Source organism: Cherax quadricarinatus, chromosome 78, assembly GCF_038502225.1.
Source record: "Cherax quadricarinatus isolate ZL_2023a chromosome 78, ASM3850222v1, whole genome shotgun sequence".
NCBI lineage: Eukaryota > Metazoa > Arthropoda > Malacostraca > Decapoda > Parastacidae > Cherax > Cherax quadricarinatus.
Window position 1 is genome coordinate 17,172,368 of NC_091369.1, and position 26,966 is coordinate 17,199,333.

At 45.9% G+C, this 26,966-nt stretch overlaps 1 non-coding gene across 1 annotated transcript; it reads right to left on the reverse strand.

Moving 5' to 3' along the window:
- Window positions 1-19,450: 19,450 nt before the first annotated feature.
- TRNAM-CAU (transfer RNA methionine (anticodon CAU)) lies at window positions 19,451-19,522 on the reverse strand. The gene has a single exon. It is a non-coding gene; the product is annotated as a tRNA-Met (tRNA).
- Window positions 19,523-26,966: the final 7,444 nt, after the last annotated feature.

Below are 26,966 nucleotides of genomic sequence, written 5' to 3' on the forward strand. Positions count from 1 at the left end.
GGCCTGCCCCACTGGGGTCATTGGGAAGTGTCTACGGCGAAGGGGCATCATAGCCGGGCAGTCTAACAGGTAGTGCACCAAGGGCTTCAGAACCATTCGGTCACAGTGGGCACAGAGCTCCTCTCGTGTCCGTTTAAGAATCCGTGCAGTGGTGGGATACCCTAAGCGTAGGCGGTGGATATGCACCCTCAGTTCTCTGGACTGTGTCTGAATACTTGGAGGGGGCGCCCTGTGGGTCACCCTGACATACTAGCTGAGACTCTGTGAGTCCCCAGGGTCAGGGAGTGGGCGCTTGGCCGCACCGGCAGCCCACAGCACAATCTGGCTGAGGCTGATGGAGATTGCAGCACGTGGCTGTGCCTCGAGGGTTGCAGTCCTAGCAGCCTCATCTGCAGCATCATTTCCAGGGATACCCACATGGCTTGGGATCCAGTTGACGGTGGTCCTGCGACCCTGGGCCATGAGAGTCTGCAGGTCACCCCGGATGGATATGATTAAGTGTATGTTGTCCTTTGGCTCTCTGTGCATAATTGCTTGGATCGCTGCCTTGGAATCAACGTGGATGACGGGGGGATGCTGATGGTCTGCAAGAGCATGCTGCAGAACTTGTTGGATGGCAAAGAGTTCAGCCTGGAGGATGGTGCAATGGTCTGGGAGGCGCCAGCCTACTGTCAGATTGCTGTGGAATATCCCAGCAGCTGTGCGGCCTGCCACTGGGTCTCTGGAGCCATTGGTGTAATATGGCACACACCCTGGGCCTTCCGCACCCACAATGCTAGCCGAGGCAAGTCGTTGCAGAATGTCCTGGGTGCAATGCCTCTTGCTGTCTGGTAGGGTTGTCCAGTGCACTGACAACAGCTCTGGTGCTCAAGGGGGCGGCACCGTGCAGTTCACTGCCAGTCTGTCGCAGCCTCCCGCGTGGAGCAATGTCATGGGCAGGGGCTTCCATGTGGCATCTGCTACCGACCACACCCATCAGCAGCCGGGATGCAGTGGAATTACCTGTCCCTGGCGGACCCGTAAATCCCTCATCAGTTTGTCAGCCCCTGGGAGTCGGAGATACTTTGCGATCCTCTTGGCAGCTACCAGTTGGATCCTGTCTTCAAGGGGCTACAGCTGCACCTCAAGGTTCAGAGCCACTGCATTGGCCCACCTAGGAGCCCCCAGCATGGCCCGTACAGCTGTGTCCTGGATCACACAGAGAGATTTGATGTTTGTGGGTCTGACGTGAACCAGAGCAAGTGCCCCGTAGTCAGTGAGGGAGCATATTGCCTGGATGTAGAACAACCTCACGACCTCGAGGCTGGCCCCCAACCCTAGGGTTGAACATGGCACTCAATGCCCTGACCCTCTGCAGAGCCCTCTCTTTAATGTGGTGCACATGTTTCTGGAAGGTGAGGCGCCTGTCAATGTAGATGCCAAGGTACCTATAACTGTGAACCCACTCCAGGTCGATGCCCAGGACCCGCAGCCTTTGACTGGGTACCCTGGTGCGAAGGATCATGGCTTTGGATTCTGCCGCAGATATCTTGAGCCCCAAGCGATGGCAAGTGGAAGCCAGCAGATCGAGGTCCTCCTGGGCACGCTGCAAAAGCCGGCGCTTCCTAGGTACGGCAAGTGCCAGGTCATCGGCATAGCTGAGGAGGAAGGTGCCTCTGGAGAAAAGCAGGTGCACCAGCTGGTGCATCAGTACATTGAACAGGGTGGGACTCAGCATCCCGCCCTGTGGAGTGCCATTGTCCAGGGTCTTGAGAGAAGAGGCATGCCCCTGGAAGCGTACTCGGGCCCGCCTGTCCTGGAGATAGGAATGAAGCCATGAAAGCAGCCTGCCTTTAACCCCCCTGCGGGCCAAGAGTGAGAGGATGGCAGGTGCACTGGCTAGCTCAAAAGCTTTCTCGAGGTCAAGAAAGACAACAATGTGGGCTTGGGCGTCCGACCCAATGCCGGCCAGTAGAGTGGTAAGGCTTTCAAAAGTGCCCACTCCTCTGGTGAAGCCATAGAGGTGTTTATGAGGAGGGCCAAGCTTCCACCTCAGGCACTCCAACATCATCCTTTTAGACACCTTCGAGATGCAACTGGTGAGGGAGATGGGTCGCACACTGCCAGGATCCCCAGGCTTAGGGATCGGTATGATGTCAGCCTCCTTCCATACGACAGGGAGTTTGCCAGCTCGCCAAGTCTGGTTGACGACCCCCAGGACAGCTGCATGACCAGAATGACCAGACCGAGTGATCATGCCATAGGTGATACCATCATGCCCCGGTGCAGTGTCCCGATGAGATGTAAAGGCTGCCTGGAGCTCCTGGTCGGTGAAGTCTTCATCTGTGACGTCCTTAGCCTGGCATGCCGCTTGGATCACCATCATCCTTCTAGGAAGGAGAGTGGCTTGGAGGTCCCAGAGATCCAGAGGCAGTTGAGCCATGGCCACTCTGGAGGTGAAAAGGTCCACTAGATGTTCTGCCTCCATTGCGGGGTCTGGGTGCAACCGAGCCACACTGCGACACTGCCCAGTGGCCAATCGTAACTTGGTCCAAATCTCAGATAAAGTGGAGGAGTAGCTGAGGGAGGCACACCACTCGAACCATTTACCCTGCCGGACCCTGTGTGAGACATGACGTGCATGCTGCACCACTTCCCTGAGCAGACGCATGGACTCAACCGTGGGATTACGCCTGTGCATCTTGCGTACCACGTTGATTTGGTGGTTCTGCTCCCTGATGTCATCATTGTAAAACCACCAGTCACGTTTATATGACCCTCCGCCTGTAATCTTAGGTATGGCTGCCTCCACTGTGCATGTGAAGGCCACCTGCAAGCTTTGAGCCGACTCATCTGGGTCTTCCAGAAGAGGAGTCTCTGCCCACCAGCACTCGATGACCTCCTGGAAGCACTGTCAGTCGGCCTTTTTTAGATTCCATCTAAGGGTAGGTGTGGGGAGCGGGCATCGCTGGACCATCAGCATGGTGACCACTGCAAAGTGATCACTGGTGAGACGGAGGTGGACCTCTCATCTTGCTCTCGAGAGCAACCGCCTAGAGATGAGTGTGACGTCCAAGCGGCCACCGTAGTGATGGGTTGGCTCACCATTGTTGAGGAGGGCGATCTCAGGGACCTCCTCCAGCACAGCCGCAAGGTGCCTTCCAGCTGCGTTGGTAGGAGAGACAGAAGAAAGTATTGGGTGGTGGGCATTGACATCCCCAGCCACAACAAGACCCTCCCGGGGGGCGAGTGATGCCACCTCTGAAATGTCAAGGGCATACCTAGAGCTTTTGTAAATGTTGTAAACCATGAGAGGTCCATCCGGTGACAGCCTGAACCTCCACGCCCTCCCCACAGTTAATGGAGTCAGTGGAGATTGAATGAGGGATAGTGGTCCTGACGTAGATCGCCGTGCCCCTGCCATTCCGTTCCAGGTGCTGAAGGTAGGCCGAGAATCCCGGAATACGTGGCTGCATTTGATGTGACGATTTGGTAAGTGTCTCCTGGAACAGGATGACATCAACTTCATCCTGAACTGCAGCTTCAATCACTAAGTGAATTTTCTGCTGCAGTCCGCAAATGTTCCACTGGAGGATCTTCAAGGGCCGCAGAGGTGGCCCACTGATTCCATCTCTGCCTAGGACTCGTCGTCCGTTGTTGGCGACTCCAGGGCCTCCTCCATCACGGACTGGAAGGACTCCTGGATGATGGCTTGAAGTTCCATTGAGTCCTTCCTGTCCAGTAGGACCACGCCCAGCATACATGACAGGAGCTGCCTGCAGGCGCCCCTGTCCTCCGCCGACGGCAGCAGGCGACAGAGGAGCGCTGAGATGACCCCGATGGTTTTCTTCAGTCTATCGGGAAATGATTCAGTCCATCAATCTATTTAAGATTGATGGACTGAACACATCGACTCAAGGTTGAGGGACTGATTACCTCATTCTCCTCCTGTTCTTCAAGTTTCTCCTACGTATGGACTGATGAAGCCACTGTGTGGCGAAACGTTTCCTCAATGAAGATACCCAAGAGTTGCACATGTGTCTAATTTATCAGTACCAAACTTGCAAACGATAATCTCTCCCTATTAAAGCAAAAGACTTGGCAGGATATGCAACAGTCCCCCAATGAAATGCAGGGGCGCCACGTACATTAAGAGTCAACACAGTAAGTGTCAGGGACCCAAGACTGTTCAGCTGCCTCCCAGCATACATAAAGGGGAATACCAATAGACCCCTGACTGTCTTCAAGAAGGCGCTGGACAGGAACCTAAAGCCAGTACCTGACCAGCCCGGCTGTAGTCCTTACGTCGGTTTACGTGGGCCACCAGTAACAGCCTGGTTGATCAGACCCTGATCCACCACGAGGCCTGATCTCAGACCGGGCCGCGACGGTTTTGAGCCCCGAAACCCTCTCCAGGTATACTCCAGGTATACCATTATTCATTTTTTATAATGTAAAAACACATTTATTCATTTTCATAATGTAAAAACACATTTTTATAATGTAACTGACAAACTAGCACTCACAAAGTGAAGTAACTGTCCAAATTATAGTTAAAAGTTAAATATCTATCACATAAGACATTCCAGAATAATCAAGAAACCCTACACTGTTTATCACATAAAATATTAGAAAATCAGCATCTACACAGAACAATAATAATACAAGCTTTCCTGTAAGACCATCGTTGACAGTTTGAAGCAGTTCAGAAGAGGCATTCTTGTTTTTGTTTGGTGGTAACCTTAAAGGCGAGTATAATCTGACGATTACTATATGCATGACGTTTCGGGATATCTATTTAAATTATTATATAATAATTATCATGTACGTTGTTGTGGAATAATTTCCATTGTGCACTGCAAACCACTTTCTTTGCAGGTACAGTTTCGTACAGCAGTCCATCTTGCAGTTGCACCAGATTACCTTCAGGAATGCTTCAGAAGCTGGTGGTCAACACGTTATTTGAGGTTACATTCGACTATTAAGTAACATTTGTCCATTTTCTTCTGGAATCAAAGCATACTCATACACTACTGACACCAAATTGTCGCGTGAGGTTCGGTAGGAGAAACGAGGGTTGAAGGTAAACACCTTGTTGGATGGTAACGATATATATTGTCAGACTGTGGTAAGGAAGGGATGGGCCCAGCCTGCCATGTTACTGCCTGGATGTCTATATGCCGAGTGAGAGCGAGGCAGCTCGTCTCACTGCCTCAAGCTGTACCCCGTGACGTTATACATTTACAGGCCTAGGGAGCTTCTGTATAAAGCACATGGATGGTACTATGATACTCAACTAATCTATGCATACAACACATGTAAAGGAGGATAAGCAACTATGCTGACAGCTCGGTCATGTTACGTATGTCATCTCGACATACACTACTATACTATAGGCTGAACAGGCAGGTGGTTCTGGGCTGATTCTATACAATAACAAATTCATATATATATATCTTAGAACTAATGGATGGTATCATAATGAGTTTTACGTAATGGGTGTTAACGTAATCACTTTTAACATAATGAGTTTCATTGTAATGCATTACGACTTATAAGAACAAATCATTGTACAATATGGATGGAATTGATCGATCGATCTGTATTCATGCACTCTACGGATTCTGAGGAAGAATAAATATATATATATACAAGGTGAAATTAACAGCAAAGGCATCTGGTGCACTCAGATCATTACCGTCAAATTCTCAGAATACGGAGGGAACGTGAACATGAAAAAAAAAATTCTGAAAAACTGATCAGTTAATAACAAAACACACAGTTGACAATTTCCTTCATCTCTGACATCTAATTATACAGACTATGTACATTTAAACCCAATTCTGCATGGGTGAGGTTTACATATGCAGAATGGTTATCATCTCTGGGAGGATCGAATTCCTCTGCAATGGCTAACACATGCCTTGACTGAGGGAGATATGAACGAGAATCTACAAAAGATACTTGTGGGTTTCTCATTACTTGTCTAGTATGCAAAGAGTAACGGCATTCAGGTTGATTATCTGGCTGAGTATTTGAGGTAGAGGGTACAGAGTCAAGAGGATTTTCAGCATCTGTCACATCAGTCTGGGTAGCAATATCATCAACATCGCATACCAATTTCATATGATCTAAATGCGATTCTTTGTACTTACCAGTACTAATTTCTCTAACCTTATACTTATTGTCAGTGATATGGTCTACAACTCGATAAGGGCCAACAAACTTTTGATCGAGCTTAGGCATTGCGGATGTTTTGTTGAAATTTGTCAGCATTACTCTCGAACCTACTTTAACTTTTGACAGCTTAGCACGGCTATTAGTTACTCTAGTAAATTCTGCTGTTGATTTATGAAGTGTTTCACGGATTCTTCTAAAAACACTCTGAGCAATGCTGGTACGAGTTGCTATGAAATCATCAGGGTTGTAATTGGGTTTTGGAGTGGAATATAACAACTCATAGGGTAAATGCTTGTCTACACCATACAATGCATAATGTGGGGTATCACCTATGGAAGCATTGTAAGCAGAATTTATGGCACATTGAACATCTGGTATAACTTCATCCCAAGTTTCACTATTGGGTTCAGCTAACCCATTGCTGGCAGGATGATGAGGAACAATGGTGGATTTAGAGATCTTGTACAAGGTACACAAATTTTCAAGAATCTCATTACAGAATTCACCTCCATTATCTGTTACTAAGGACTTAGTGGTGGTATGCCTGCAGATAATGCGTTCTTTAAATGCTTTAGCTACTATCTCAGCAGTCTTATCTGCAATAGGAACTAACTCACAATATCTGGTGAAATGGTCTACCATAACACACAGATGTTTGTTGCCTTGGAGGGAACATTTAAAATTGGTTAACAAATCAAGGGCAACTCTTTCCCACGGTTCGCTAGTGGTTGGGTACACCTGGATTGGATTAGGACCATTGACATTTCCTTTATGTTGCATACAAACACTACATTTCTTAACATACTCTGAAATGTCAGTTGCCATACGTGGCCAAAAGTACTTCATTCTGGCTTGTTTCATAGAACGATCCATACCAGGGTGTGCAACACCTGGTGCATCATGAACTAGCTGTAGAGCTACGTTCACTAGTGACTTTGGAATTACTAACTGGTAAACTCTTCTGCTTGGAGTACCTAACTCGGCTGTTCGATACAGTAATTCTTGGCTCATTACAAAGTCACTAATGGGTGCTGGTGGCTTCACAGTCAGAATAAGATCTTCCTGGAGCAGGAATTGAATCACACCAGACCACATGGGATCTGTTCTTTGGGCATTCTTTACATCCTCGGCAGTAAATGGAGAATCTGCTGTTAGTACACTAACGTGTTGCGATAAAGCATCTGCGACTACATTTGACTTGCCAGGTAAATGTTCAAAAGTGGGATTGAACTCTTGGATAGTCAATGTCCATCTGGCTAACCTTCCAGTAGGTTGTTTATTCTGGAATAAAGGTATTAGTGGTGCATGGTCTGTCAAGACATGAACAGGGTACTGGTAAATAATGTCTTGGAAGTGCTTTAAAGACCATACTATTGCTAAATCTTCTTGCTCCGTTACTGTATAATTATGTTCAGCCTTCGTAAGGACTCGGCTAGCAAATGCAACTGAGTTGTACTTGCCATCAGTCTTCTGAGCTAGTACGGCACCTATGCCAATTGAACTAGCATCAGTTGTCAGATAGAAGGGCTTAGAAAAATCTGGGAATTTCAAAATGGGAGTGGACGTTAGCTTTTCTTTTATTGTCTGGAATGCTCTTTCTTGACAGAAGGTCTAAACGAAAGGAGCATCTTTCTTAAGCAATTCAGTTAGAGGAACTGCTATTGAAGAAAAATTAGCAATGAAAGATCTATAGAAACCTGCTAGACTCACAAAGGATCTTACAGCATCAGCAGTTTTGGGGGATGGAAAATTTAGTACTGTTGTTACTTTACTTTGATCAAGCTTACCAAGTACTATATCAAGTCTTTTCAGGTGTGTATCCACATCTTCAGACATGACGATTACGTCATCTAAGTACACCATAAGTGCTTTACCTATGAGACCTCTAAAGATATTGGTCATGAGTCTAGAGAACGTGATAGGAGAGGATCGTAATCCAAAAGCCATTCGAAGGAAGTGATAATGACCTGTGGGAGTAGAGAATGCGGTTAACTCTTGGCTGTCCTCTTGAAGAGGGACTTGCCAAAACCCTTGTATCAAGTCCAGGGTCGAGAAGACTTTGCTATCTCCGATGTTGCGTAAAAGATCACCCAGTACAGGAAGTGGGAAGCGATCTGGAATAGTTTTCGCATTTAACTTCCTAAAGTCAATCACCGGGCACCAAGTACTGTCCTTCTTAGGCACTAGGATCAAGGGTGCATTCCAGGGTGAATTACTAGGTGCAATAACTCCATCATCGAGCATTTGATTGATCAGTTCTTCTGCGGCAGCAACTTGGGAATGAGGCATTCTGTACGCAGGTATATAGATAGGTCTAGTGCCAGGTTCAAGTGGAATATGATGGGACAATAAGTTCATTATACCCATTTTCTCACCTGGTAAGGCAATGGCTTTACAACGTTTGTTCAACAGCGTCAACAAGCGCTTGACTTCGTCTGGGAAGTCAGTGGGAGCTAAGTCTTTCTCCTCAACTGGTGGAATGGATTGATCCAGTGGAGCGGATGAGGTCTTCTCCCCTGTTGAAATAGCACCGACCCACTGGTCAGGTGGCACATCATCCTGTACTTGAACAGGGTAAGGATAGTGAACCAGGTCAACAAGATTGGTATTTGCTCTGAAGCCAACACTGTTACCCAAAGTGTTAGCAAGGAATAAATGGATCTTACTGTCTCTTACAACGTGTAAAGTAAAAGGACACAAGTGCAACTAATGTGACATTTATTGTGGCAACGTTTCGCTCTCCAGGAGCTTTATCAAGCCATTACAAACAATACATGGACACAGAGGGTATATAAAGGCTCAGAGTGAGGTGAATACTAGTGAGGTACCATTTCGATGTTCACTAGTGGTAGTAGTAGTAGTAGTAGTAGTAGTAGTAGTAGTAGTGGTAGTGACAAAAGTAATACAATATGGTAGAGCAATTAATTCGTACATGAGTAAAAGGATATAAAAGTTATTACTTGGGTAACAAAAATAGGTTGGACAAATATAAACTGGAATGAGGCAGCTTGTTTCAGTGTTCACTCTCTGTGCTTTGCTTCTTGATATGAAGCCAAGGATTCTATTAGCTTTATTGCGAACACTTATGCACTGTTGTCTTGGTTTCAGATTACTGCTAACCAGAACTCCTAAATCTTTTTCGCAATCCGTAATATTAAGATCTACATTATTTAGTTTATATGTGGCATGGTTATTGTTCTGTCCAACATTTAGAACTTTGCATTTGTCTATATTAAACTGCATCTGCACATTTGATAAATTAGACACATGTGCAACTCCTGTGCATCCCCATCGAGGAAACGCCTCGCCACACAGCGGCTTCACCAGTCCACACAAAGGAGAATCCCGAAGAACAGGAGGAGAACGAGGCAATCAGCCCCTCAACCCCGAGTCGATGTGGTCAGTCCACCAATCCTGAATAGAACGCGGCATACATGCTGAGAAGGAGCCCATAAACCCAGAAAGGTTGATAGAAGCAGAAGATACTGGAAGACGATGTAATCAGTCCATCACCCTTAAAGTTTTGAGGTGGTCAGTCCCTCAGTCTGGAGAAGAGCATTGTTCCATAGTATGAAACAATATGGAGATGAAGTGACAGGATGGAGCCTTAAGTAGCGCCAAGAGGTGAGACGTAGGTCACTAGAAGAGGTAAGAACTCAGATGTTGGGAGGTCAGATCCCTCTCAAATCCAGCCGTTCTCACTGGTAGAGGTTGTCAACTTTTCTGTACTCGACTGAAGAAGCCTACTGTGCAGGCGAAACGTTTCGAAATAAAGATACCTAACTGTTGCATATGTGTCTTACCTAACAACCTGTCGGTATTTTATACCATTTTAATGTTCATGTATAAAGCTGCAGCATGACCTCTGGACTTCTGTTGCTTACACTTCTTGATATAAATCCCAGTAATCTATTTGCCTTATTACGTACGCTTAGGCATTGCTGTCTTGGTTTAAGGTTGCTGCTTACCATAACCCCCAAGTCCTTTTCGCAATCTGTATAGCTAAGTTCTACATTATTTAACTTATTAGCGCTAGGGTTATGGACACTCCCGAGTTTCAGAACCTTGCATTTATCTACATTGAACTGCATCTGCCACTTTTCTGACCAAGAGTAGAGTTTGTCTAAATCCTCCTGAAGTTCCCTAACATCTACGTTTGAATCAATTATCCTACCTATCTTCGTGTCATCGGCGAATTTGCTTATATCACTAGTAATTCCTTCATCAAGATCATTGATATATATTATAAACAACAACGGGCCCAAGACTGATCCCTGTGGAACGCCACTTGTTACAGATCCCCACTCGGATTTAACCCCATTTATGGACACTCTGCTTCCTGTCTGTGAGCCATGATTCGATCCACGAGAGCACCCTTCCCCCAATGCCATGAGCTGCTACTTTCTTCAACAGTCTTTGGTGCGGAACTCTATCAAATGCCTTACTAAAATCTAAGTAAATAATATCAAATTCTTTATCGTGGTCAACAGCCTCAAAAGCTTTACTGAAGAAAGTCAATAAATTAGTTAAACAAGACCGGCCTCTTGCGAATCCATGCTGAGTATCATTAATCAAGCTATGCTTATCGAGATGGCTTCTTATAATTTGAGCTATAATTGACTCTAGTAATTTGCCTACAATTGAGGTCAGGCTTATTGGGCGGTAATTTGACGGTAACGACTTGTCCCCTGTTTTAAAAATAGGAATTACATTAGCCATCTTCCACATATCAGACACTTCACCCGTTTGAAGAGATAAATTAAAAATATTAGTTAATGGTTCACAGACTTCCATTTTGCATTCCTTTAGAACCCTTGAAAAAACCTCATCAGGACCCGGTGACTTATTTTGCTTCAGTCGGTCTATCTGCTTCAAAACCATTTCACTAGTGACTGTGATGTTACATAATTTATCTTCTTCTGGCCCACTATAAAAATTTATTACCGGAATATTATTAGTGTCTTCCTGTGTAAAAACCGAGAGAAAATAATTATTTAAAATCGAGCACATTTCATTCTCTTTGTCAGTAAGATGCCCATAGTTATTTTTAAGGGGACCTATCTTATCTCTGACTTTTGTTCTATATACCTGGAAAAAACTTTTTGGGTTAGTTTTAGAATCCCTAGCAACTTTAATTTCATAGTCCCTTTTAGCTTTTCTTATCCCCTTTTTAATGTCCCTCTTAATGTCAATATACTGATTCATAAGATGACCCTCGCCTCTTTTGATACGCCTATAAATTCCTCTCTTATGCCCTAGTAGATATTTCAGCCTATTATTCATCCATTTTGGGTCATTTCTATTTGATCTAATTTCTTTATAAGGGATAAACGTTCTTTGAGCAGCATGTATTGTGTTCAGAAAACTGTCATATTGATAGCTCTCTTCGTTACCCCAGTCAACAGATGATAAGTGTTCTCTAAGCCCATCGTAATCTGCTAAGCGAAAATCTGGGACTGTTACTGAGTTATCCCTACTATCATACTTCCATTCAATACTAAATGTAATTGATTTGTGGTCGCTAGCACCCAGTTCCTCTGAAACTTCTAAATTATTAACAAGGGATTCATTGTTTGCCAGAACTAAGTCAAGCAGGTTATTACCCCTTGTAGGTTCTGTCACAAACTGCTTCAAAAAACAATCCTGAACTACTTCTAAGAAGTCGTATGATTCTAAATTCCCAGTCAAGAAATTCCAATCAATATGACTAAAGTTAAAGTCTCCTAGAATTACTACATTATCGTGCCTTGTGGCCCTAACAATTTCCTCCCATAGTAGTCTCCCCTGGTCCCTATCTAAATTAGGGGGACGGTATATCACACCTAAAATTAATTTTTCATGCCCCTCTGAAAATTCTATCCAAACAGACTCTGTATGTGTTACTTCAGACTTAATACCCGTTTTTATGCAACAGTTCAAGCGATCTCGGACATACAATGCCACCCCACCCCCCTTCCCGATACTTCTATCTACTTGGAACAATTTAAAACCCTGAATGTGACATTCTGCAGGCATGTCCCGACTTTTTGAATTAAACCACGTCTCAGTAATGGCAAATACATCTATGTTACCTGCACTAGCAACTAGTCTCAACTCGTCCATCTTATTCCTAGCACTGCGACTATTTGTGTAATAAATACTTAAAGACCCTCCTCTCTCTTTACCCTTCCTGCTCCTTTCTGTTATTCCACTGAACCTATTACTGTCCTTGTCAATTAGTGCCACTGGCTTTCCAATATCCACCTCATTTTGCCTATTACTAGTTCTCCTAGTACTCATATTACTACACTGCGACTTCACAGTTTTCCCGCCAAAACCCATACCACTAACTATTCCTAGTTTAAAGACCTAACAGCTCCCTCCACTGCGTTGGCCAGTGCTCCCACCCCACACCTAGATAAGTGAACCCCATCCCTGGCATACATGTCATTTCTGCCATAGAAGAGGTCCCAGTTGTCAATGAATGTTACTGCATTTTCCTTACAGTATTTGTGCAGCCGGCAATTGACACCAATTGCTCTGGACAACCATTCATTTCCAACTCCTCTCCTTGGCAAAATGCCACATATGACAGGTTTCCCACCCTTCCTCCTAATTATCTCTATTGCTGACCTATACCTGCTAATCACGTCCTCACTCCTACATCTGCCAACATCGTTGCCTCCAGCACTGAGACAGATAATAGGATTGCTCCCATTACCTCTCATGATGTCATCCAGACGGCTAACAATATCCTTCATCCCAGCCCCAGGAAAACACACTCTCTGCCTCCTACTCCTAGCCTTCAAGCAGAATGCCCTATCCATGTACCTAATCTGGCTATCCCCAACAACAACAATGTTTTTACCTTCCTTGGCGTCGTCCGTCGTGATGCTCCGAGTAGTCGACTCACATTCGTCAGGTAGCATTACACCACTTGTAGAATTCGTCAAGACGTTCTCGATGGTCTTCGTTGGGGTTTCTAGGGATGTCTCACTCACGTCTGCCAATGCTTCTTTGGTGCTCGTTGTGGCATTCCCAGTAGAACACTCACATTTGTCAGGTAGCACCGAGAATGGGTTGGAAGTTTCCACGGTAGTCTTCTGGTTTCTCGTTGTTTCTGCCTCTCCAACCGTTTTCTTGATCTTCAGCTTGGTTCCATGTTGCCCGGCCACTGACCAAGCTCCCCTCTTAACCTGGGGACTCACAACAGGAGGATTACTACGAATCCTCTTGTTTTCCTCCGTTAATCGCCGTATCTCCATCTTAGCAACTCTGAGCTCTTCTCTCAGCTGCTGGTAAAGTTGCTCAAGAGAGGGCATCCTGGTTCAGATTCACAGAGAGCACACAAACAGGTCTTCACAGAGCTAAGTACACGTCACCACTCGACATATACAAAAACAATCTTAGGCAAATGAAACTTTTTGCCCTTCATCAAAAGTTTACAACCATCACCATGCTTTTTATCTGTATTATCAAGATGCATGACCATTTCGAGATTAATGCAAGATCTCAGTTTCACACAACACCACAATCATACACAAACAGACGCAAGGAACCATTCATAATACATACACGTCCTTCCCTGAAATCCGCCCTCTACCCTGAAGTCCCAAACATACCGTTTGGTGCTACCACGGGGGGAGTCCAGCCCCCCGTTGCCTTACCCCACCCCCAGTTGCAGCAACCTTTGAACAGTAAGACTGCAATAGTTTGCAGGAAAACTATTATCCCTACTTCTACCATATATGAGTTTATTTCTGCAATATGTTCTGTAGATACCTGCTGCAATTGCCCTGATCCTAACTGATCCCCCGGTTTCCCACATACCCCACAAGATATAGAGGAAATCAGCCACCACGTACATTATTGCTCTTCGTACCTCACTTGATACTCCGCTAACGTCCAATGTTAAGGCACGTAAGATTGAAATACTACCCCCACTAAGAAACTCGAAAACCCGCCCCAACAACGAACGAACTTTGTCCAAAGTATCACAAAAGTAGACTGCATGAAAAGCTGTTTCTTCGAGACCGCAACGTAAGCAATCTGCCTCCCTTACCAAACCCATCCTATTTAAAACCGATTTTAATGCTAAAATCCCCATGACAAATCTGTACACCAATTCATGAACCCTTGGTGCCAACTTAAGTTTACAAAATCCGTCCCATATTTCCCCCCAATTATACAGCGGAAAAGCAGACAATCCCTGTACAATTTCCCCACGACAACATATGCTGACCATTTGCCCCACCCGGATCCGTTGCGCATTTCTTAACTTTAACAACAAACGCAGCATGTCGTCACACTCGATTAATCCCCTGCCACTCCACCATTTACGCATTTCGATCATTACCCGACCCACCCGGATGCCCTTCTCACCGTCCGCCCTGAGGAACCACTGCTTTACATAGAGGGCCTTCACCCATGGCCCCAAAGCCAAGAGACCTAAACCCCCACGACGACTTGGCAACCTCCCGACTTAACCAAGCTCTCCCGAAACCCCAAACATAACGTAAGACCCTTCTCTGCAGTTCCTGAATATCCACATCTCTTAAAGGGCACACCTCAGCCACACCCCATACCTTACTATAAACAAATGTATTAACAACTACTGTCTTCTGTTGCAATGAGACATCCCCAGCTCTTAACCCCCGGAGTCGATCTAAAGCCTTGTTAACCACCAATGCAGAGTTTACCCTTCGGCCCTCCCTCTCATCTGCCATGTACACGATACCACATATTCTAAGTTGCACCACGACAGACCACCCATACCTTTTGCCCAACCCCCCCACCCATGTACCCACCTCCAATAATTTCGATTTAGCCTTTTTGACGCACATGCCAGACTCTGCCCCAAAAAACTCAACAATCCATCCCACGATCTTCAAATCCTCCTCGCCTTTTAACAAAATCGTGGTATCATCTACGTACCCGACCACACGCGCTGCATGGTCACTGCTCAGCGTTCCACCAGCTCATAAAAGGGGTTTTGCATGCAAGCAAAAAGCAGCTGGGAGAGGGGGCACCCTTGCCTCAAACCCCTTTCCATACGGACTGGCTGCCCCAATTTACGATTTACCTGTACGTGTACCAAAGCCGAGACATACAAGGTATCAACCCATCTTACAATCCCCTCTCCAAAACCCTGCTTCAATAAAATAAGCCTCAATAAATCTCTATCAACACAGTCATAAGCATTTTGCCAGTCAAGCCCGAGGACACCCCCCATTGACATTCCTCCAAAAACTCCCTAATACATACATGTCCGTCCCTCATGCTCCTACCTGGTATGCCTAGCTGTCCCTCGTGAATAACCGACCCCATAACCTTCCTCATTCTGTTTCCTAAAATTTTTGCAACGATTTTATAGTCCGAGCACATAAGAGAAATTGCTCTATATGCACTCAGACCCCTCCCCCCTCCCTTTTTGGGCACCAACACAACTACCCCCGTACTTTGCGACATACCTAACCTCCCCTCCGTGAGCATGCAATTTAATACATCAACCAAACAATGCTTAATACTTCCCCAATGCGCCCTATAAAAATCATTCGAAATGCCATCTATATCTGGTGCCTTACCTTTACTCATACTAAAAATCGCCTCCTCTACCTCCTCCACTCGAATTCTACCTTCTAGTACCATTCTATCCCTGTCACTTATAACTTTTCTGAAATCCCTCCCCACCAGGCCACCCGCATAGACCCCCCCCCTACTCCCCGACATAGCTTTTCCCCAAACCATAGATCAGCATAAAAACTCATGCTGTCCGTGGTGAGGAGTACTTGACCCGGCAGGTAACCACCCAAACCCGTGTATACTTCCAATTGCAAGAGGGACGTCGCCTGTTGTCTGGCCCTAAATTTGCGCAAGACACAACCCGAAGGTTTGTCACCCCATAGCACTTCTTCCATACCTGCTCTGACTCTAACCACATTGAAACGTTCATTGTGAATTTCTGCAAGTCGACTATGCAGATGTTCAATGTCGTCATACCTACTACTCCCGCCCCCCGCACAGTAATCATTTAGCTGCCCCTCCAGATAGTTTTGTATCCCAAACCTCCACCTTGCCTCCTCCTTTCCCCGCTTCTTATAATAACTCGCTATTCCGGGTTTGGCACACGCTTCCCACCATTCCAACAAACATTCACCTGCCCTTCTCGTTTCCCAGAGATTCTTCCACCAATCGTGAAAAGCAGACCCATCCCCTTCCCCCTCCAGTAGCCACCCATTCAGTTTCCAATAACCTGAATAAACCCTGATCATTCCATCCCAGTCCAAGTCTGCTAGCACTGCACGGTGGTCGGAAAACCCCAGATCAAGGGTCTGTACGCGCCCAACTCGAATTCCTTGCGTTACATAAATCTTATCCAGTTGGGCTGCGTAGCCTCTGTGCACAAACGTATGTTCCACCCCCCACCAACCCCTCCCCACCACATCATAAACCCCTGCATCCCCCAGCAAATTTCTTAGGACAGGTAACATGCACCCTGCTCCCCTCGGCTCAACATCACCATGGCGGATAATGCAGTTCCAATCCCCACCTAAGACCGAAATTAAAGGCAAACCCCACATGTGAAACATTAAAGCCTTCCTCACAAAATCTATTTTAACTTTAGAGTTACTGTCCGCTGGCATATAAACTCCAATAAAACAAACTCTAACCCCACCCCAATACCCATCCACCCTAACCACCCTTCCACCTCCCCCCTCCTCCCATCCCAAGGCGCACCAAGGGCTGGACTCCTTCACCGCTATAGCCACCCCACCTTTGAATTTTAAAGAATTGCTCACATACATTCGGTAGCCTTTCAACCGTAACTCTCTACCAAACTTATAATTGTGTTCTTGCATAAAACATACATCCACATCGTAACGTCGTAAAAACCACTCCATCCATACTTTTTTAACTTCCGTCCTTAGGCCATTGGCATTGATGGTGACACACTTGAATTTACAAAAAAGGTGGTTTACCTCTATGTTTTTGGGTCTTTCCCGGTCCCACATGTACATTAGACTGTCCGTCTTTGTCATTCGGCTTCTCAGAACCCCCCTCCCCCCGTGCTCTACCCTCATGCTGGGACCTTAAAACTCTCCCTTCTGTGATAGGTGTCTCAGCCACTTTCGCCCACGATTTCCTTCCCGGGCGCTGTCCCGGTGTCAAGACCTCGTTCATATCCGATGCTCCCGCTGATCGTTTGTGTGAGCTGCCATCCACATGCATTTCCTCGCTAGACGAAGCCTCCTGATGAACCTCCACCACCACCTCATGCGTCCGTACTAACGTGGTTTTGTCCTGCATCTCCATGTTAGGGGATTCCTCAGTCATTAACTCACGACACGCTCTTGAAACAACAGGACCACGCTTTGTTTCATCCATAAGGTCCTGCAACACGTCTTCCAGCAACTTATCCTGTGGCAAAACCTCAGGCCTCACAGGATCCACAGAAAGCATGGGCACGGTCGATGCATCCACTGACAGGGTGGCACACATCGTAGACTGCGTGCCCTCCTGTTGCATCTCGTCACTCCAAAGCTTGGGAACTTGCCCAGCTGAGGTACCAGACTCAGTCACGAAGGCCTCAGCTTGTAGGCCCACAGGAGAATGGTCCCGGGAGTGGACAACCAGACGACAGGGGCACTGGGCAGCCATATGCTCATAAGAGTTGCATAGTCTACATGTCTTCCTTTGGCCAGCGTAATGAACAAACACCTGGGTCCTATATTTCTCCAGACGTACGTAAGAGGGAATCGGCTGGCGGAGCGTCATCTTGATGGTGAAGGAGCCGTCCAGGAACCCCTCGTATGGGCCCTCTCTCCACACTCCCTTGGTCGCTGCATGCACCGTTCCGTATCTGCCAAAAACATCCCGCAGATCGTACTCCTCAGCCTCGAAAGGCACGTTTCTCACCTTGACCCAGGTGACATACGTCGACACGTCATGTAGACAAACTTCCACAGCTGAATTCACCACCATTCTCCTTTCTTGAAAAGTTTGCACAATCTTGTTGTAGAAGCCGGCATTCACGAATTTTATAAACATCCTCGACATCCCATTCATAGCTACAACATATAATTCTTCATTGGGGATGCCGTAGACGTCCCGTATGATGCGTGGCATTAATGTATGCATTGTAGAAACACTGAGGGAGCCTTGTGTGAATGCAACACAGACCGTGTTTACTCTCCAGCCTTGACAGTCCGCCATCTTGTGAAATGTATTACTCAGGTCGCCACCAGGTGTGAGCCAGAGCAAGCTCAGAGTGCGTCCTCCCAGCCAGCAGGTTGAGAGACGAATGCACAGATTTATTTTAGCTAATAATAATAAAGTACACAATATAATATTACATGAAATATTGTAGTCTGGCTATTTCTCAGTTATATAATGGTGTTCATGGGAATAATATGCAACAATAGTATGCAAAGTCATGGAGAACATTATCAGGAGACGAGTGGTAGAACACTTAGAAAGAAACGAGCTTATCAACGATAACCTGCACGGATTCAGGGATGGGAAATCCTGTGTCACAAACCTATTAGAGTTCTATAACAAGCTGACAGCAGTAAGACAAGAGAGAGAAAGAGAGAGAGGTGGATAGACTGCATTTTCTTGGACAGTAAGAAGGCTTTTGACACAGTTCCACATAAGAGATTAGTACGACAGCTGGACCAGGCAGGTATAACAGAAAAGGCACTACAATATATTAGAGAATACCTAACAGGAAGCAGTGAGTCATTGTATGCAATGAGGTGTTGGATTGGGCGCCTGTGACGAGCGGAGTTCCACAGGGGTCAGTCCTACTCACCTAATTGTGGTTGCAGGGGTTGAGACTCGGCTCCTGGCCCCGCCTCTTCACCGAGTGCTACTAGGTCCTCTCTCTCCTTGCGTGTGTGTGTGTGTGTGTTTATTTATGTTTCTCTCTGCAGGAAAATGCGTCCTCAGATGGATCTTAAACAAATAATCAATTTAGCAGCTGCTCCCAGGAATATCATTAACGACACTGGCTGAGAATACCATTAACGACACTGGCTGAGAGGCGAAGATTGTTACTGGCTGGCTGGCTAGCCGATCTTTGGTTTCCGACAGTCTGCATATATGCTACATTGTTGAAGCTTAAGATTTTATATTTTTAAAAATAATTCCATATTTATACTCTCCATAAATTAATGTTTCGCAAGTGTTATTAACTTCTGTATAATGTCAACGCTGGATTAGATTGTGTATAAATTAACGAACTGCAAGAAGTTTGAAACTGAACATGATGTTCAAACAAGCATTAAAAATTTATTTCTAAAATAAAATATATTAGCAGAGCGTGGTTTCGATCCACGGACCTCTGGGTTATGGGCCCAGCACGCTTCCACTGCGCCACTCTGCTTGATGGTCCATTGAAAAATAAAATAGTAAAAATAAATGTTATAAATTTTTTTTTTTGTTTTGTAGTGTAAATTCGCCTTGTGGGTGACGGCCCTGGTCTTCTCCATGTGGTGACACAGCAAAATTACTGACAGCTTAGGCATCACTTTAGTATATTTAATTACTATTAGAGAACTTATAACAATCGGCATAATGGAATTTTTATGTGAAACAGTGGAACCTTGGTTTCCGTATACCCTACTGGAGGCAATTCTTGGAGAAAATTCTCTATAAATGTATTTTTTGTTAATATTTTTGGGTGTCTGGAACGGAATAATTGTTTCCATTCCAGACATCCAAAACTATTAACAAAAAATACATTTTATAGAAAATTTTCTCCATGAATTCCTCTTCAAGGGGGGCTCCTTGTTGTGGTGAAGAGGCTCTTGGTCTGAGGAATTAGACCTGTCGGTCTCCTTCATCAGACCGAACATTATTACCCCCCAATCCTCCCTTCCCTATCCCATCCTCCCCATCTTCCCTTTTTTCCTTTCCTCCTCCTCCTCCCCACCCCTCCCTTTTGCCCTTCCTTTTGGGATTTTTCCCACAGGCACGCTAGTTCCTAGGTAGGGGAAAGGGTACCGGGGTCCATCCAATTCCGTTGAGGTTCTTGGTGGTAGCATAGTTTGCCGTGGAATCTGGATTGCCTTGGGATGTCCTGATCCCTCTCCGGTATCCCGGAGGGTGGCTTTGGGTGTCTCTCGGGCGACGGGTGTATCTCTGGAAGCCACCTTTCAGATTCCAGGGGTGGTGGCTGAAGGAGGTATGCTTTGTGGTGGATATCCGGCCGCCCTCTATTTTGTCCACCGAGGTAGCTCGGCAGATCTGAGGTTGCTATCCCAGATTGCTGGTTTACTGGCATGATGGGTAGGGTATGGCATGGGTTCCATGCTGGATCTGCGCTACTTGTGGTGCTGAGGTCCTCTTGGGAGCAGAGGGAGATTTCTGGCCCTTTCATTCCTCCTAGGAACTATCCCTCTCCGGTCCCCCCTTTTTTTTATTCTTTTTTTTTATTTTTATTTTCTTTTCTTCTTTCTTTTTTTTCTTAAAAACAAAAAGAAAGAAGTAACCTAACCATGGAGAACCCAATCCATGAACCTGCTACCCCCGGGCCCCTTCTTGATACCACATCCCGTTCTGACCCCGCCTCGTCTTTGGACCACTCTTCGGACACTCCTCATGCCTCTATACCTCTTGCCAGTGCTGTTTCCTCACCCACTTCAGGTACTGAGGTCTCGACTGACTCCTTCGATTTGTCTGACCTCCGCTCTCCTTTGACTATGCGTCCGGCCTCTCCCTCTACAGTGCGGCAATTTTCAAATCGCCAGCCTGTTCCACATCAGACCAACTCTGGTCCCACGCCTAAACGCCAATGACAATTACCTGCTGATGATACTTCTCCACCTTCTCGTTCTTCTCAGAAAAGATCGACACGTCCTGCACTCCCTTTCCACGCTCAATTTCAGAATGCATAATGGACTAAATTCTTCACTTTACGACCGACTTCCTCTATCGCCTATCTTTCCGACCACACTATTGGCAAGGCACTCCTATGGCATGTTGGTAAAGATATTTCTTTTCATGCTCTTAAGAGTGGTACACACATCCTCACTGTACAGAATGCTACCAAAGCTCATGATCTTTCTCTTCTTTCACATATAGATACTGTTCCTGTCACTATTGAAAAACACTATTCCCTCATTCCGTCATTCTGCCCCATACCATAGTTCAACAAAATTTCCAGACATGTGGCAATGACATTCTAGAACAGCTGGAACTCCAAGATCTCCCAATCCTCAAGGTAGACACTTATGTTCTTCCTGCCTGCGGGCGGAGACGATACCCTAGCAATGTGGCTCATTTAACTTTTGACAGCCGTGAACTCCCATCCTCAGTTTATGTAGCAGGACATCGGTTACAAGTTCGAAAGTGTAGAAATTGCTGGCGATTTGGCCATCCAGTGAAATATTGCAGATCTATAGCCGAATGCCCAGTCTGTGGTGCCGATGACCATTCTAATACATCTTGCAATCGACCTCCCTCTTGCCTTAATTGTCATGAGCCTCACCCTGTCATGTCGTTTTGATAAGGACCTGCCTCGTATGGGCCAGTAGGCCTTCTGCAGTGTTCCTACATTCTTATGTTCTTATGTTCTTATGTTCACCCTTCATATTCTCGCCGTTGCCAAGTTTACTTAAACGAGCGGGAAATCCGTTACCTCAAAGAGGCAGAAGGTCTCCCTTATGCCATGGCAGTTTCTCATCTCCGCCTCCAAGGGAGACTACCTCGTGTTTCTTATTCCAGTGTTTCAAAACGTCCCCCCCACTTCTGGGGTCCAATCTTCTGCAGCCTCCTCTGTGGTTACCTCTCCCATAGTTGTTGTCCTAGGCTCAGACGTCCCTACTTCAACACCTCAGTCTGTCCTCACTTCTTCGTGTCCTCCCTCACAAGCCTCAGTATCGACGAGATCTCGTACGACACCTCCTCCCAATCGCCCCTCTACTTCTCAGAAGTCAAAAAAGGTCCTTTAACCCTTCCTTCCCTTCTTCCACCTCCTCATTTTAACTTCCCTGTCTCTGTACCGGGTTCTTCCCCTCTCACTGGCTCTGTTACAAGTGAAGAGGTTCACCCTCCTCCTCGTACTACACCTACCTCCCCTGTTCCCTCCCAAGTTTCTTCCTCTTCTGCCACCTCCCAGGTTTCTGCCTCTTCTGTCCCCTTCCACGCTTCTTCTCCAGATCCCTCCACCCTTTCGCCCCTTCCCTACCTTGGTACAGTCCATTACAGTTCAAATCTTTACTCATCCTCCCCCTACCATCTCCAATATTGTCTCCCATATGACATCTCTGAATTCCAAAATACTTGAAGCAATCTCTGAATATATTGCAGAGACCAAACCATCAATGGACACTGATCCACCCTCTGTTTCTTCTCTCTCCTCTCCTCCATCTGTGCAACTCCTTTCTTCACAGCACACTGTTCCTTCGCTGCTTGAACATTTCCCGCTGCTGATGCATGTGGGCTTTTCTAACCCCTCTAGTCCATAGGAACCCTTACCTGCGGATTTCAGGTATCTTTATCATTGCCAATCATGGCCTATTTACAGTGGAATATATGCAGCCTCAGGAGTAATCGGGGGTGAGCTTCAGATGTTACTCTCCCAGTTTTCCCCTGTTGGTGTTTGCTTACAGGAACCAAAATTACACTCTGCTGTTATCTCTCCCATCTCAGGCTATAATTTATTGTATTCTTCAGATCCTTTTCCTGATGGGACCTTTAATGAAAGTGCCCTTCTTCTACGCACTGATATTCCATACCATCAGCTATTTGTTCATACTTTGCTGCATTACACAGCAGCCCGTATCCACTTGCATAGGTGGTATATGCTCTGTTCATTATATCTCTCTCCTTCTCGGGCATTATCTATTCTGGATATTGCCTTTCTTGTTTCGTCATTACCGCCACCGATTCTGTTACTTGGCGATTTTAATGCCCATCATTTCCTCTGGGGGGTCTCATTGTGATTCCCGTGGCATTCAGTTAGAGGTTTTTCTTGCCACCCACCCCCTCCATGCTTTAAATACAGGTACTCACACCCATTTTGATCCTCATACTCATACTCTCTCTTGCATCGATCTCTCAGTCTGCTCTTCCTCCAACGCATTAGACTTCACCTGGTCTGTTCTCTTGGACTTACATGACAGTGATCATTTCCCAATCATTCTTACTTCCCCTTCATATTCACCACCTCTTCGTATCCCACGCTGGCAATTTGATCAGGCAAATTGAAACCTTTACTCACAACTAACTGTTTTTAGTGAGGTTCCTTCTTCGTCCTCCATTGATGAGCTTTTACACCTCTTCTCGTCCTCCATTTTAACCGCAGCTTCTCATTCTATACCTAAACTTCAGGCAGGCATTCTCAGAAATGCATGCCTTGGTGGTCTCCTGCTTGTGCTCGTGCAGTACATTTGAAATGTGCTAAAGCGCATGGGGCAGGTACAGGTACAATAGAACCACGGAGAAACTTCTTGATTTTAAGCAGAAGCATGCGATCGCTCGCCGTGCCATCCGTGATGCTAAATGCACTTGCTGGCGAGATTATGTCTCCACCATCACCTCTGCTTCCTCTATGAGCGAAGTCTGGAAAATGTACGAAAACTGAGTGGTAAATATTCTCCTGACCCGGCTCCTGTTCTGCGGGTTGCCGGTGTTGATATAGCAAACCCACTAGATGTTGCCAATGAAATTGGCAATCATCTGGTCCGTATTTCTCAGGGGTTCCATCTGTGCCCCTCGTTTCTTTCCTCAAAGTCTGCCAGAGAGTTAGCACCCTTGGACTTTTCTTCTCTCAGAGAAGAACAGTATAATGTGCCTTTTACACTTCAAGAACTGGAAGCAACACTCTCAGCTTGCCAATCATCGGCAGCTGGGCCCGACGGCATTCATATTCGTATGCTACAACATTTACATCAGTCAGCCCTTGCAGTCCTATTATGCCTTTTCAATCTTATTTGGTCACAAGGAAATCTGCTGTGGAAATCTGCCATTGTTCTCCCTTTCCGCAAACCAGGCACTATGGGACATGAAGCCTCCCACTATCGTCCCATTGCTCTTACCAGTGCAGTTTGCAAGGTGATGGAACGCCTGGTAAATAGACGTTTAGTGTGGTATTTAGAGACACACAACAGTCTCTCCACTCGTCAATATGGCTTTCGTAAGGGACATTCTTCCATAGACCCCTTAGTATGCTTGGATACGTATGTTCGTAATGCCTTTGCGAATAACCACTCAGTTATTGCCATATTTTTTGACCTTGAGAAGGCATATGACACAACATGGAGGTATAATATTTTGGCCCAAGCCCACTCCTTAGGCCTCCGAGGCAATCTACCATCCTTCCTTAAGAACTTTTTAACTGAAAGGCATTTCCGTGTTTGGGTTAATAATGTGTTCTCCTCGGACTTTATCCAAGCTGAAGGTGTCCCCCAGGGATGTGTTCTGAGCACATCACTTTTTCTCCTTGCTATAAATGATTTGGCCTCTGTTCTTCCATCAAATATTTGGTCATCACTCTATGTTGATGACTTCACTATTGCCTGTGCAGGCGCTGACTGTCACCTCATTACAGTTTCTCTCCAGCATGCGGTCGACCGTGTTTCCAATTGGACCACCACACATGGGTTTAAATTTTCCAGCACCAAAACTCACCAAATTACTTTCACTAGATGCTCTGTCATCTCTGATCATCCTTTGTACCTCTATGGCTCCCGTATCCCTGAACGTGATACAGTCAGGTTTCTGGGCCTCCTCTTTGACCGTAGGCTATCCTGGAAACCTCACATTACCTCTCTGAAGGCAACTTGTCACAGCCGGCTGAACCTTCTTAAAACCCTTGCTCATCTTTCATGAGGAGCTGATTGTCGAACTCTCCTTCGCCTACATTCCACCCTCATTTTATCGAAACTTGATTATGGTGACCAGATCTATTCAGTGGTCTCTCCTGCTATTCTCTCAAGCCTTAACCCCATTTATCACCTAGGATTACGTTTATGCCTTGGTGCTTTTCGCTCTTCCCCTGTTGAGAGCCTCTATGCAGAAGTGAATGTTCTATCCTTATCCGATCGCTGTGATGCCCATTGCCTTCACTCTCATGATCTCCGCAATCCTTCCATTTATAGAATGGTCACTGATATTAGTAGACATTCTTTATTTGTTTGCCGCCCCTGTTTACTCTGTCCCTTCTCTCTTCGCCTACATTCGCTCTTGTCTTCTCTTCATTTACCACCTTTCTATGTTCATGTAGCATCTCACTTTTCCTTACCCCCTGGGAAGTTCCAGCTGTTCGAGTCAGTTCTTTCTCTCTCCCTTGCTCGAAAGCCCAACTGCCTACGGTCGCTTCCCACTCTCTTTTTCTTGACCACTTCCACTCTCATTCTCATGCCATTGTAGTGTACACAGATGGCTCTAAGTCTTCTGATGGCATAGGATTCGCAGCAGTGTTTCCAGACAGCTTGGTACGAGGGCATTTACTATTTTCGGCTAGTATTTTTACTGCTGAATTGTATGCCATTCTTGCAGCACTTATCCGTATTGCATCTATGCCTGTGTCATCATTTGTGGTTGTCTCAGACTCCCTTAGTGCTTTACAGGCTATACAGAAATTTGATACACCTCACCCCTTAGTCCTCCGTATCCAACTTTGGCTACGCCGCATCTTTACCAAGCATGAAGATATTGTTTTTTGTTGGGTCCCTGGTCATGTTGATGTACAGGGCAATGAACAGGCAGACACTGCTGCGCGGTCAGCAGTATATGACCTACCAGTTTCATATAGAGGTATTCCATTTATGGACTATTTTGCTGCAATAGCTACCCACCTTCACACCCGTTGGCAACAACGTTGGTCTACTCTGCTCAGTAACAAACTTCAATCTATTAAACCGAGTATAGGTTACTGGCCGTCTTCTTGTCACCAGTGTCGAGGTTGGGAGACTACTCTCTCCCGTCTTCGCATTGGCCATTCTCGTCTTACTCACGGATATCTCATGGAGAGGCGCCCTGCTCCTCTCTGTGAGAATTGTCAGGCTCCATTATCAGTCAGCCACATTCTGTTGGAGTGCCCACTTTACCAACGAGCACGCTGAATTTACCTCCATCGTCGTCTTCGCTCCGCTGCTCTCTCTTTACCTTCCCTTCTCACTGATGGACCCACCTTTCATCCGGACTCTCTCATTGACTTTTTGACAACAACTGACTTACCTCACAAACTCTGATACCTTCAGCCCTTTCTACCTCAATCTCTTGCTACCCTCTTCCCCTGCACTATCCCCTGCCCCGCTGTTTTCTGTAACCTACTGATCATCCCTCCCCCCTTCTGCCGCCCAATACCCTCGCTTCCTTCCCTACCCTGCAGCGCTGTATAGCCCTTGTGTCTTAGCGCTTCTTTTTGATTATAATAATAATAATCTGCATGAATTGTCTCCAACTAGGGCATACGAAAACCGAGGTTTCATGTTGCCATGGTTCAGTATAGAGTTCTTTAATGTCCTGTTGTGCTGTCTTTGAAATTCATGAGGTATGTGACACTAAGGACAGTGAGCATAAAAGTAGCCATATTTAGCAGGCATCGTTCCCTACATGGGTTTTTAAACTAGAACAGGAATTCCAGGAAAGAATGCCGGCTTTCTGTCAGATAGGCATAACAAATAGAACTTTATCAAAATGATAAATGCTTATGCGAGGCAGGTTGGTGTCCAGGTTAGTTATTCTGAAGATGAAACCGATTCTGACATGGTTATTGCGTGCAAGGCTTAGGACTTTTCAGAGGATCACAATAACTTTCTCGTTATAGTTGATACACTCTCATTGCTTTATAATACCAACAGTACAAACAATATCAATAT